This window comes from Lytechinus pictus, chromosome 6 (genome assembly GCF_037042905.1).
Source record: "Lytechinus pictus isolate F3 Inbred chromosome 6, Lp3.0, whole genome shotgun sequence".
In the NCBI taxonomy this organism is placed as follows: Eukaryota; Metazoa; Echinodermata; class Echinoidea; order Temnopleuroida; family Toxopneustidae; genus Lytechinus; species Lytechinus pictus.
The window spans coordinates 19,870,347-19,885,222 of NC_087250.1; the positions used below are offsets into that span (position 1 = coordinate 19,870,347).

Sequence of the window (14,876 nt, forward strand, 5' to 3'; positions counted from 1 at the left end):
ATGAGAGAAATGAGGGGGAGAGAGAGAGAGTGAGAGGGGGGTATGTGAGGATGTGTATATGTCATGAGAGAAATGAGGGGGGAGAGATAGAGAGGGGGAGAGAGAGTGAGAGGGGGGTATGTGAGGATGTGTATATGTCATGAGAGAAATGAGGGGGGAGAGATAGAGAGGGGGAGAGAGAGTGAGAGGGGGGTATGTGAGGATGTGTATATGTCATGAGAGAAATGAGGGGAGAGAGAGGGAGAGGGGGAGAGAGAGTGAGAGGGGGGTATGTGAGGATGTGTATATGTCATGAGAGAAATGAGGGGGGAGAGATAGAGAGGGGGAGAGAGAGTGAGAGGGGGGTATGTGAGGATGTGTATATGTCATGAGAGAAATGAGGGGAGAGAGAGGGAGAGGGGGAGAGAGAGTGAGAGGGGGGTATGTGAGGATGTGTATATGTCATGAGAGAAATGAGGGGAGAGAGAGGGAGAGGGGGAGAGAGAGTGAGAGGGGGGTATGTGAGGATGTGTATATGTCATGAGAGAAATGAGTGGGGGGGGGGAGAGAATGAGAGGGGGGTATGTGAGGATGTGTATATGTCATGAGAGAAATGAGGGGGGAGAGATAGAGAGGGGGAGAGAGAGTGAGAGGGGGGTATGTGAGGATGTGTATATGTCATGAGAGAAATGAGTGGGGGGGGGAGAGAATGAGAGGGGGGTATGTGAGGATGTGTATATGTCATGAGAGAAATGAGGGGGAGAGAGAGAGAGTGAGAGGGGGGTATGTGAGGATGTGTATATGTCATGAGAGAAATGAGGGGGGAGAGATAGAGAGGGGGAGAGAGAGTGAGAGGGGGGTATGTGAGGATGTGTATATGTCATGAGAGAAATGAGGGGAGAGAGAGGGAGAGGGGGAGAGAGAGTGAGAGGGGGTATGTGAGGATGTGTATATGTCATGAGAGAAATGAGGGGAGAGAGAGGGAGAGGGGGAGAGAGAGTGAGAGGGGGGTATGTGAGGATGTGTATATGTCATGAGAGAAATGAGGGGGGAGAGATAGAGAGGGGGAGAGAGAGTGAGAGGGGGGTATGTGAGGATGTGTATATGTCATGAGGGGGGGGGGAGAGGGAGAGAGAGAGAATGAGAGGGGGGTATGTGAGGATGTGTATATGTCATGAGAGAAATGAGGGGAGAGAGAGAGAGAATGAGTGAGAGGGGGGGGGGTATGTCAGGATGTGTATATGTCATGAGAGAAATGAGGGGAGAGAGAGAGAGAGAGGGGTGATACGGAGAGAGCATTCCAAAATATGCAATAAATATTATTGAGGGTGCGACGTTCATGAGAAAGGTATATAGAGTGAATGAGGGGGATAGGGAGATATTATGGAACAATAAGAAATAAGCAAAATCTATCACGAAGTTAAGAAAGAAGAAGTAAGGGGAAGGTGGGGGCAGCGGAGGAAGACAAAATATGACATTATTATTTCATATTTTATTATTACTATTATTATTATTATCATTAATATTATTATTTTTAGAAATAAATAGTTTAAAGACCCACAACTCGATCTCGTTTTATTATCGCGACATTTGCTCCGGTCTTAATAACTGAGAGATCATGGCGTTATCGGACAAGTCCTGCATGTTTCATCCGACTGTTACCATGGTAACATTGCTTCTCCGCCAATCAAAATCAAGGAAAGATGTCAGACCTGACAACTTGTCCCACAAAAATGTTGATGAAATGCTCCCAGATCATATGATCGTAATAGAGTTTTGGGTTCACAGCAATGTAGGCCCTAAATATATTTGTATATATGAATTCGGATTTATTTGGCTTTGGAGGTTATAGCTTTCATATTTTGCTCAAGTAACATTTGCCATGGAACAGTTTTATCAATATCCCAATTAAACTGTTTTACAATATGGATATTATTATTATTTTTTATTTAAACAAGTGCACATAGCATTTCCATTTATTTGAAAGCAGGATAAAAGAGCAATGTATACACAACAAAAAAAGTAAGCCCCCCCCTTGAACAAACATCAATAATTTCCGAACCAATACGAGTTTTTGATATATTTTTACATGAGCGTGTAGGTAATTTTATAAGCTACCATCTGAGTAAATGTTATGGATGTATTTTACGTCATGCTTCAGTGAGCACCGTCATAAGGCAAAAATGTCACTTTTCAAAAGTCACAAGCCAAAAATCATGACTTTGATTCCATTTTATTGGAACTGATTCCACATTCTTATCATGAAAAATAGTCAGAAGGCTTGTAAAAGGTACTTTCTAAAAGACGATACATTTTTTTGGCTAAATTTCACGGTTGAATAAACACAAGTCCAAATTTGCTATAATTGGATTTTTACACATTTTCATCAATAAAAATGATAGAATATGATGACAGTTATTTTGGGGAAGAGTATCTTCAACAATATTCATCGTTTCACGGTTCAATGAACATTTATTGAGAAAAAAAATACGGTTTTCAAATATCATAGGCAAGTATTGTTTCATTTTGGGAACTGAAACTGATCTTTTATCAATTTTTTTGTTATGTTCATGACCAGTTAACACGCTCCAATGATTCAAAGGCGTTTAATTAAGCATTCACGCTTGAATGAACATGTGGAATGTGATTAGCTCTTTTTTACGTTATTGGAAAAAATGCAATTTGTAACTATGGATATCTGTCTCAAACCTCCTTGCATGGTTCATTTGATTTGATTTTTATGAAAATCCCGATGTTTAATGCATCAGTGAGCACACAATATTCGAAAATTATGCAAATGAGAAGAAAGTTCAAGGCCTTGGCCCCACTCTGTGCCGTATCGAATTGTTATTTTGGTGTGCGCACCTTTTGGATAGTTTTACTCTGAAGCCATGTGCCAAGTTTCATGAAATAACTGTTGGCAGAAGTAACAAAAACCGTTCATGAAACAAACCCCTTATTTCATATTCGTTAAAAGTTTGACTTCCTCTCTAATAGACTTGTGTACATTATGGGTGCATATGTTTAAAGTATACATCCAAAGAATCAAAAGTATTTTATAATGACTTTATGTGGTCATCATTGTAAAGGGGAAGTATTACTAATCAGATATATAACTTCACTTTTCAAAATAGTGATCAGAGATTGCAGAAATCAGCTCTCAAAAATGATTTATTTTCATGCCATCCCAGGTAACAAGCCAACGTTGGCTCCACGTTGGAAACTTGAAAGTCGTTGGACGTTGGGAAAACTTGATGGATTAACGTTGAATCGACGTTGGAAACTAGTTTGATGGAAAGATGATGGACAATCAACAATGACACGACGTTGGCAACGTTGGAAACTTGTTAGTCGGAGAGTTGTTGGACAGTCGACAATGTCACAACGTTGGAAACACGTTTGATTGGATAGTTGTTGAACAGCCAGCAAAGGCACAACGTTGGCAACGTTGGAAACTAGTTCGCTGGAAAGTTGTTGAACAACCGACAGTGGCACAACGTTGACAAAGTTGGAAACTAGTTTGTTGGAGATTTGTTGGACGGTCGACAATGGCACAACGTTGGAGACTAGTAAGTTGGAGAGTTGTTGGACAGTCGACAATGTCACAACGTTGGAGACACGTTTGATTGGATAGTTGTTGACAGCCAGCAAAGACACAACGTTGGAAACTAGTTCGCTGGAAAGTTGTTGAACAACCGACAATGGCACAACGTTGACAAAGTTGGAAACTAGTTTGTTGGAGATTTGTTGGACGGTCGACAATGGCACAACGTTGGAGACTAGTAAGTTGGAGAGTTGTTGGACAGTCGACAATGTCACAACGTTGGAGACACGTTTGATTGGATAGTTGTTGACAGCCAGCAAAGACACAACGTTGGCAACGTTGGAAACTAGTTCGCTGGAAAGTTGTTGAACAATCAACAATGACACGACGTTGGAAACTTGTTAGTTGGAGAGTTGTTGGACAGTCGACAATGGCACAACGATGGAAATTAGTAGGTTGGAGATTAGTTGGATAGTCAACGATGACACAAGGTTGGCAACGTTGGAAACTAGTTCGATGGAAAGTTGTTGAACAACCAACTATGGCACAACGTTGTCAAAGCTAGAAACTAGTTCGATGGAGATTTGTTGGATAGTCGACGATGGCACAACGTTGGAAACTGGTAGATTGGAGATTAGTTAGATAGTATACAATGACACAACGTTGATAAAGCTGGAAACTAGTTAGATGGAAAGTTGTTGAACAACTGACACTGGCACAACGTTGGAAACTGGTAGATTGGAGATCAGTAGGATAGTCGACGATGACACAACGTTGGAAAGTTGTTGAACAACAGACAAAGGCACAACATTGGAAACTAGTGTGTTGGAGATTTGTTGGACAGCCAACAACGTCACAACGTTGGAAACGCGTGTTTGATTGGATAGGTGTTGAACAGCCAACAAAGGCACAGCGTTGACTACGTCGGAAACTAGTTCGATGGAGAGTTGCTGAACAACCGACAAAGGAACAACGTTGGAAACTATTTTCTTGGAGATTTGTTGGACAGTCGACAATGGCACAACGTTGACAAAGTTGGAAACTAGTTTGATGGAGAGTTGTTGAACAACGGACAATGGCACAACGTGGACAGCGTAATTGGAATAGTTTATTGGACAGTTAACATTGACACAATGTTGGAAACTATAGTTTGTTGGATATTTGTTTGACAGTCAACATAATATCCTGGCATAATATACACAGTGTTGAGAACGTTAGAAACTGGTTCATTGGAGAATTGATAATTGATAAAGTTGGCGGAGTACAGCAAGTCTGCATATGCCGACTTAACCCAAGACAAGACAAGACTACTGGCATAATTTCCAATGGGGCCAAGGGGGGGGGGTCGATCAAGTAAGTTTGCTTGTCTATCCATGTCACCCTTGGTATCCCCCAGCAATAAGGGGAAAAGAAATCGAGAGAGAAGGAAAATAATGGGAAGGGAAAGAGGAACTAAAACTAAGTCTAAGGGGAAAACAAAAATAAAGATGGGGTAGAATAGAGAGGCTGCATGCACCTGGGGATGAATGTGTCGATTAATATAGAAAATAAAGAAGAAAAACAAGAAAAAAAATGTAGTTCAAGACCAGAATTTCCAGAAACGCCCTCGTCGATCCTTTGCAGCTGGCAAGGCCTTTCACAGTAAGTACGAGATATGTCATAGGCCTACCGTCACATAACTAGAAGAAATTGAAGAAGGAAATACAAGCATCAAATGTGCCTATTTAAAAATACCATACTATTCTGATGCGCAGAATTAGTCGCGACGTCGGACTCCTTCTGTCATGTCTGTGTAGTCTGCTTCCTTCAATTTTGAACTTGAAGAATCTGGCAGAATTTGGACTGGATAGTGGATATAGATAAGTAAATTCCAGAATATCTAGTGATCTGGAACAGTACTTATAACCTGTATATTTAGGACCTACAATCTACAGTTGAATTTTCTTTGCACTTGCAGATAATCGGTAACTGCAACCATTGATCCCCTCCGAAAGATCCCGGAGTCAGCTTCTGTGTGCGTACAGTCCGACGCTATAATATTCGTGTACTGTAAGTAGTAGTAAAGTAGTACTTAACACCAGTCACTGCACAGTATAACATACTAACTAACCTCGTAATTAGCTTGTGTGAGTGACTAATACTAACCTCGCAATACGTGTGAGTGGGAACGAGTATGCGATACCAATGGCAAGGCAACAGTCATTGGATGATTTTCAAAATTCAAGTACGTACAGTGTTGAAATCTGGTGTTGGTGTATACTAATACTAACCTGGCAATACGTGTGAGTGTAACCCAGGGAGCTCCGGCCCGCTGTGCGGGCCGGAGCCCAGGGGCTTACCGTGTAATTCACAATACCCACGGTAGTAGCGTGAAGTATGGTCTAAATAATTATCCGAATAAATAGTTAAAACAGAAATTAAGCACTTACCACGATTATATGGATGAAGGTCTAACGAGTGGCAGCTTCCTGACCCTTACAAAAAATTCCTGTAGTACTCTGTGATATGTACTGCAGGAAGTATCGCAGGAAAGTACTGCAGGAATTACGTGCACGTAATTTGGGACGGTACTACAGAAATGTACAACAGGAGTACAACAGGTCCGTGTCCTGTGATACTTCCTGTGGTAATAACCGCATAAGTATGGCAGGAAGTATGACAGGACACGATCACCACAACCGCTACAACCGCTACAACCACTACCACACTACTATTAGTACTACAGGACAGTATCACAGGATAGTATCACAGGATAGTATCACATGATAGTATGACAGGACAGTATGACAGGATAGTATGACAGGACAGTATGACAGGACAGTACTACAGGAATACCGCAGACCAGTATCACAGGGAAGTACTACAGAACAGTATCGCAGGACAGTACTACAGGAGTACCGCAGGCTTCTGGTACTGTGTCCTGTAGTACTGTCCTGTGATACTGGTCTGGTATTCCTGTAGTACTGTCCTGTGATACTGGTCTGGTATTCCTGTAGTACTGTCCTGTGATACTGGTCTGGTATTCCTGTAGTACTGTCCTGTGATACTGGTCTGGTATTCCTGTAGTACTGTCCTGTGATACTGGTCTGGTATTCCTGTAGTACTGTCCTGTGATACTATCCTGTGGTGATAAATAGTATGACAGGACAGTATGACAGGACAGTACTTTAGGAATTCCGCAGACCAGTATCACAGGAAAGTACTACAGAACAGTACTGCAGGAATACCAAGAGACCTTACCGCAGGACAATTCCTGCAGTACTGTCCTGTGGTATTCCTGTGATACTGATCTTTGATATCTTCTGTGGCATTATTGGTCTCATCCTGCAGCCTTCTTGTGATACTTTACTGTGGTAATCCTGCAGGGGTATTCTTGTTGATTTCCTGTGACAATCCTATGGTATTGTCCTGTAGTAGTCTGTGCGATTTTCTCACGACACCGTCCTGCACTGGTTTGTTAGGCGTAGTAGTTTGTAAGAATTTCCTGTGATCCAGCACAACAACTTTGACATCTTGACTAATGAAAAGAGGCATGAAAAAACCCACAAATTTGCAAAGACGTTAAAAGCATATTCACATACCTTTATTATGTATGAGCTGTACTATGCACAGTATAGAACATCTTTGATATCATAAATGACTGCTAGAATAATGCAGTAACATTTCATCTTTAGGATAAGACATGTACAAAGATTTATATCCATGAACATTGAGATGCCACATGAACTACTTTCACTATTCATACATTGCTGCCATTTTGAGATCACATAAAGAAAGCTAGATTCGACCCAGAATCCTTCCCTCTAACACAACAATAAGCGATTATTATTAATACCTTGGTCACATTCCTTGACCGGTTGCCTTACGGCGAGACAAAATCAGCAGTTTTAGGTATTCCTGTACAAACCACCCACGTGTAGCTGGTAGTAGCTGGTACAAGGATGATTAAGACTGTTAATTTTGACTCGACGTAAGGCCACGAGCCGGCGAATGTAACCAAGGCTTAACCAGTATTATGGTTGCAAAAAAAACTGTAATAGCTGGGCAATTGCATTTTCCCCTTCTTGTCAACACCCGATTGGCTTAATACTAAAAGCAGAACATCCTTTACTCAACCATGTTATGAAACAATGGATAACCACTTCTGCATGTACAGATAATGCATGGTGCACATACAGTAAGGGATGAAATTATGATGTGTTGATCACCAGTATAAACTTAAAGTACATGAACGTAATCATAATCACTTCATTTTGCTCAGAATTCACTTAAGTCCATAAATACTGAAAGATATTTTTGAATGAATTTCACATGATTTAGAACGTTCACCATAGGTTAGAAAAAATATGAACATAAGATTACTTTGCCAAAACGTAGATCAAATCTATTGAGACATTAACCTTTTTGACATTGAATAGGCATATCATTTTACACAGTCTTCTTGTCTAAGAATTGCTCCAACTACGTATTGAAGGGTTATATATGAATGTAAGCATGAGCCCATCATAAACACGAAATTGCGGCATGTAATTTGATTTGCTACATGTCATAATTGATAACTAAATGACGTTCAATACTTGATGTTGCTACATAAAATAATTAAGGTCATGTGGCAATGTGAATTCATACCTACTCGAGTCATTTAGTAATTTCAATTAGTATATGACCTAATTAATTATGACATATAGCTCAAAATTGACTTGAATAATTATGACCAATTTGATTGACCTCAATTATTTGAAGTAGCAACATCAATTATTTAACATAAGCACTCTCAATCGAGGTGGAGTAACTCTTCTTTAGGTCATGTTACTATTCGAATTGGAACATGTCATTGTTTAGGTCATGCAGCAATTCAAATTACTTGCTCAAGTAAACAATTACAATTGTAATATCACGCAAAATGAATTAGCTGTACATGACATAATTCTGTTCTTTGATGGGCTTATGCTTCCATATATTAAGTAAATGGCTTTAATTCTTAATGATTATCCAAAAATTCATATACATAAAATAAACCAATATGAAGAGCATCATATCCAAAGTGATCACCAGTTCACCCAATGTTACAGTACAAAAATAAAAAGCTGATTTTCTTATGTACTTTCACACATGTTATACATGTGCACTGTATGTCACTTGACCCTGGCAGACAATAGAATTGACAAGCAGTGAGTCCTACATGTACATGTAGCTGCCTGGTTTGCATACTTTAATGTTATATGAATTTCAATCATGGCCATGTGCTGTTTATACACTAAATGGAGGGATCTTGTCATAATGTTATGTCAATTAAAAACTGAATAAAATCCCAATTATCCTGAATAGCTAGACTAGCCCCCTTGCAATGGACATTGTAATCTTGTTTTCTTTTACCTTTCATTATTTTTGAAAATTTTCATACAACTAGGGCTGGGACTAAAACCCGGGTACCCGAGTAGAAAAATCAATACCCGATACCCGAAAATTGCTCACCAGTATAATGTACATGTATTTGATTTGTATTGCGTAGTGTAAGACATGATTGTAACTCATTACAAAAGTACACAAGCCTCATTTTGAATTTCACCAATTACCCTCTAAATATCCATAAATATACAAGTTTTCAAGTGATGATGATGTGACCGAGATCGTTCAATCATCGCCATGTTTCTTTTGCAGCGCAGTGACGTCATCCAGCCACTGCGACGCAAACCAATTTATGAATGAAAATATAGTAAGCATGCGCATTGCAAGCCTCAGCCCCACGCAGTATTACGTCAAAACAAGTCTGCAATACTCTGTCACCTCATACCAAAATCGACCTACGAAGCACCAGCCAATCACGTTCTTGTTACCATTTTTAGTTCATCATAAACCGAAAATGGGAACACGATCGTGATTGGCTGGCGCATTTGACGCTCCGAAACCCGGAAATCAATTGACTTTGTTCACGTAGCGATACAAACTCACGAACACGATGTAATATCGATGCTACTTCGTAAGATTTTGACGGAAAAGCAAGAATAAAAATTTGCTTACCTGTGCAGTATCGGTGAGAAAACCTTTTATAATTCATATGATATATAGGAAAGTGGAATTCTAGGTCGATTTTGGTACGAGGTGACAGAGTATTGAAACTTGTTTCGATGGAATACTGCGTGGGGCACGGGAGGCTTGCAATGCGCATGCTTACTATATTTTCATTCATAAATTGGCTTGCATCGCATTGGCTTGATGACGTCACCTATGGGGTTTTTCCACCAGTCATATTTCAAGTGACATGATTTTCAGGTACCCACCCGAAAATTACCACGGGTACCCGAAGAGAAAAAAAACCCGAAAGTCCCAGGCCTACATACAACTCTTTGTTTTTTTTTATACTTTATCAAAGCTTTTATGATTATAAATGTAATTAAATAATTTGACTTGATAAATGTATATTACTGGTATACTAATTGTGAATTTTTAGCAAGAAACAGTATTTGTGTTGGATTAATACATAAAAATGTTGCGAAATTTCGGAACAGCGTACCCAGGCATCACAAATTTGGTCTCAAAAGATGTGCAAGACTTGAAAGTAAAAAGGCAGCTAACAGCCTCCCAGTTATTAACCCTTAGTTAAATTGGACCAATTTGACCCCCCCCCCCTTCCAAAAATTTGGCGACCATGCTGTCGCACAATTTTTTTAAAACATGCCTCTTTCTAGTCTTGTGCATCTTTTGAGACCAATCTTGTGTCACCCGGTACGTGGTTCTGTAATAACGTGACATTATGTAAGTACATGTCATACCAAAAATTGCTAAAAAACGTGATTTTGTGTACAAAGTCAATGCAATAGAGGAAAAAGTATGATTTTGTATTCTAATTACGCATAAATTAGTATTATCACTTACTAACAATTTGCGTGAAATAATTTACAATTTAATTTTGTAAATTATGCCCTAGACAACCCATGTGCCAATGTTAGACGCGATTGTGCGGTCAAGATCTCAAGGAAGGGGGGGGGCCCTGGAAACCCCCCCTCCCCCCTTCCCCGGCCATATCAACTCCCAAAATACCCTGGCTTTAGTTGACTTTCTGGCTCCTCTTGAGTAGTCACCATTCATTGGACAGCTTGTTTTTATCCAAGTCTGTATAGCACGAGGCAGCTTAATCTGTAGAAAAAAAAACACATACCATTACGATAACATGAACAACATAAAAATACAAGAAATAAGGTGTTTTGCCCCCATCTAGATCTCTTTTCACAAGTACATATCTATCGGATAATGAGGTCCTTGCGGCTATCTCTCTTAGCATATTCTTGCTTATAAAAGCAAACTAAGCCGAAGAGTGACAAACAATTTATAATGCAAACAAATTGTCATAAGCACATATTGAAACTCTTTAATAAAACAATGAAGAATAAATCTACATCTTCTAACAAGGATTACACTGTATGCCACTGCATGAATACAATCTGCTTAATTTTGTAATTATAATATCTACTGAAGTGAATGCCTATATAATCACCTTTTATGAACTCCAACCGTGTCTTGTACAAGAACATGGCCTTTTCTGTGTACACCTGTAGTATCTTTCCCACATAATGCTGGACTTGCTGCTCGATCATCCAGAGATCCCTCTTTGAATCTTTAATGAAATGAAATGAATTTGAGTGACATAGTAAAATTTTATTTGCAGGTTAATACAAATACATGATGTAATAAAAATACATGATAAAACTTCTTCATTTCCATATTTCAGTGTTACAATTCAGGTGCAAAGAGTCATATTCTTTAATAATATTCAACATAAAATCAATGAAAACTAGTGCTGTTGTCGATAGGCCTCATATCGACATTGATGTCGACATACGAAGGATTTTCAAAATTCCGACATGTCGACATGCACGCACCCACATCGACATGTAAACATAAAATAAAAAGGGGTCTAGCCTACAATCACGAGTGTAAAGATTAGCTGAAAAGTTAGAAGCATTTATCCACAGTAATTGGCGCGATTAAAAGGTTTATTCAGCTTAGCAGCGCATTAAATGAAAAAAGAATATCTGCGAGCTGTGCGGCAGTAGAAATACGTCAGTGCAGGGCCGGCCTGCCCGATCGAGCCGCCCTCGATATCCCGTTATAGCGAGAGTAGCATTCACCGTACCCATCCACGGAAATATGTACCCATCGCGCGCTATTCACCGTGCTTGATAATACGTTGCTCCTCAATGCATTACTTTTCACATAAACGTGAGCAGCAGCGAACACGTGTTTTTGTCAAAGTTGTGACTGCCGCAATTGAGCGCTTACTTCATATCACGAAGTCACAGAAAACTTCCCTTCATTCGTTTGGAGATCGCCGCGGAAGTGATACTGAAATTATCGGTCGATTTTCATTACTTTTCATTGTCAAATTGAGGAGCTTGCGTTTGCAGCAATGATCACTGTTGTAATTGGTGATTCTCAAATTGGCTACGAGTGTTATTGAGCAATGCTTTCGAAACCGGATCCTGGTACAAAAACTTGATTCTCCAGAAAAAAAATGTGGATTAAATCGGTGATTTTGGAAGCTCAATTCCCGAACTGAGCCTGTATTATATAGATCTAGTGTGGGGATATCACTCGTGTCAAGGTGAATATATTTGATTGAGAGTGTTGTTCCACGATCGAATGCTTTTTTTTTATGTTAGGGAGCCCAGGCTAAATTACGGTCCCTTTTTCATGTCGACATTGTCGATGTCGGGATTAATTTTTAAGCGACATGTCGACATGGATTTTTGTTCCCGACAACAGCACTAATGAAAACATTAAAAGTAGAGGAGCATTTTAACCTTACTCACAGTCTGTTATTGTCGCTAAAGTCTTTACAATAAGAAGATTGGGCACTTTGCCGACATCGCGTAATGCTTTGCATCGATTTACATGTATAATAGTCTTTGTGCCTAGTCTTTTCTATGTAGTGTCTATAATATGTAGATAAAACATGCGTCCTTTAGCTAGTTAGACGAACAATTTTGGAAATTAAAGACGGATCCATATTTTATCAACCGGAAGAGAAATTAGTGCTTAAATGAAGCTATTTGAGGGATATTGATGATATTTAGGGTGAATTGACTTCACATCTTTTCGTAAGTTTGTCATGTTCATAGAAGGCCGGACTTGATTTTATAGAAACCTCTTTTAAATTTGTGGGATTGCCTACCTCGAGTGAAGTTTGTGCAGGCTCCACTCCACTTCACTATTGCTACACTACGCTCCACCTACCCAAACTTTGAGACCGTGAACTGGATCTGTCGATCTGATATTCCGAGTGACAAAAAGTGGGATCTTATGGGGGGGGATATCAAATTCATGCAACATCACGCTCTTTAAAAAAATTAAAACTAATATTCTTCCTGCACACAAAGTTTCAGTTCTTCTCCATGCCTCTATCCGTCTCAAAATTGATGATTTAGAGCCAACATGAAGTTTCTCACACGTATCAATATTCAATACATCGCATGAGTGTGAGGTCGGTCGGGTCAGACCAGGCCCGGTATCTCGCGAATATTGCATCCGCATGCAATGTTTTGAAATCGGCAGCGAATTATAAATATGTGTGAGGAACTTCATGTTGGCTCTAAATCACCAATTTTGAGACTGATAAAAGCATGGAACTAAATGAAACTTTGTGTAAAGTAAGAATATTAGTTTTAATTCTTTTTAAAAATCAAGATGTTGCATGAATTTTATATTCCCCACCCCCATAAAATCCCACCTCTGTCACTCAGAATATCAGATCGAGTTCATGGTCTCGAAGTTCGCGTCTGTAACGTTGGCGAAGAACAATAGAAAACAAGATGGCGGCGTAAACATCGGGCAAGTCTCTTCCGTCTAATCATGATATTTTTCGCATTTTTTGGAATGAATTTCTTCTTCAAAAATAACGACGAGAGCGTAGAAATGTTGGAAATTAAGTTTTATCCCATGTACATGATTTAGGTCTAACGTTAGGCTAGATCTTTTAGAGGGAAAGTAGAAATCTCGGGGCCGGGGGTGAAAGTTTCAAGTTTTGGCTTCCTCTGTGTGGGTATATGAGAAAGGATCCCTGGCTTCATATGAGAGTGACCTTACGAAGTTACGTTAGTAAATGATTTTCACTCTCTAGAAGCCGCCTGGCTAGGCCTACAGCCATTCCCGATCACGATATTTTGAAAAGTGGTGGATATATTGACTTCAAATGTGACTGAGAGACTTGTCATGACATTTGGGAACAAATATTGGTGATGAGGTATGCTGGTATTAATCGGCCGGTGCGAAACTGCATTAGCGCCCACCCCTGACCTTGCTACAATCATGACAATACAAACATCCTCACCGCCGCCATCAATATACTACTAACTTAGCCAGCCGTTGGCCGTCCCCGGCCGCGCACACCGCAGATCAGCCCCCACCCGATAAGCGATCGGGAACAACGGCAGTGCAGTGGCCGTACGGTAATGATTAAAAAGTCGAAGAAATTTAAGTGCATGCCGCGCCAAACTACGAAAAATGGATCTAACTTACTGTTTAGCCTGTTGTGTGAATGTCTTAAGAAGTCGTTGTCCGAATCTGATCCATATTCTGTTAGTTTTTGTTGAAATATTGACGGCCTTCTTCATCAAGCTTCGGGTTCAGCTGAGCAGTTACGAACGTTTTTTTTCAAATGGCGGAACCGGAAACACGTATACGGTACAGTCCGTGCGTTTGTACTGTACGGGGAGCTCGGAGGGGGGGGGGGGGGGGTCTTACTTTTTACTTGGCAACCAGACAATTTGACTATTTTCGCCATCATTTATATATCATATTATTAACGTAAAGGAATTGAATAAAGTAAAATTCAAATATTTATTTCTTCTTCCTTTCTTTTTCTTTTCTATGTCTTTTAATTTTTTTCTTTCTCTTTATTCTTTTTTTTAATATAATATATAAGGATAGGATTTAAAAACATGTCTCACAATTTTACTGAAAATATGTTATATAGGCCTACTAGTATGCAAGTAGGATGACAAAGAAAGCAATGAGGAAAATCACAGCTCCAATCCTATGTATTTTTAATTTTATTTCTTTTCAAAAACACACATTTTATCCTTTCTTGCGATCGAAGGAAAGATCCCTTTATAAGGTTCAAGTAGTAAAAGAAAATAATCTTAGATCAAGTGCCGGCAGGGTATTTTGATAAGGGGTGGAGGAGCAAGACAAGCAAATATAAAGATACCATTTTGAAGCGAAACATAAGAAAAGATAATAACTTTGCCAACGAGGTAAAAAATAATATGATATCGGTTGTGACACTTTAAGGATGGAAAATAGTTTGAAAATATATAGATACAAACTTCATACAAATTAGAAAAAAAGAAGCAAA

The 14,876-nt window shown here is 39.5% G+C and overlaps 1 long non-coding RNA gene across 1 annotated transcript; it reads right to left on the reverse strand.

The window, feature by feature from the left end:
* Nucleotides 1-7,084: 7,084 nt before the first annotated feature.
* Nucleotides 7,085-14,188, reverse strand: LOC135154555 (uncharacterized). The gene is made up of 3 exons (XR_010293937.1): nucleotides 14,039-14,188; nucleotides 11,019-11,138; nucleotides 7,085-10,660 (listed from the first exon to the last, which is right to left on the reverse strand). It is a non-coding gene; the product is annotated as an uncharacterized LOC135154555 (long non-coding RNA).
* Between the last annotated feature and the right edge of the window lie 688 nt (nucleotides 14,189-14,876).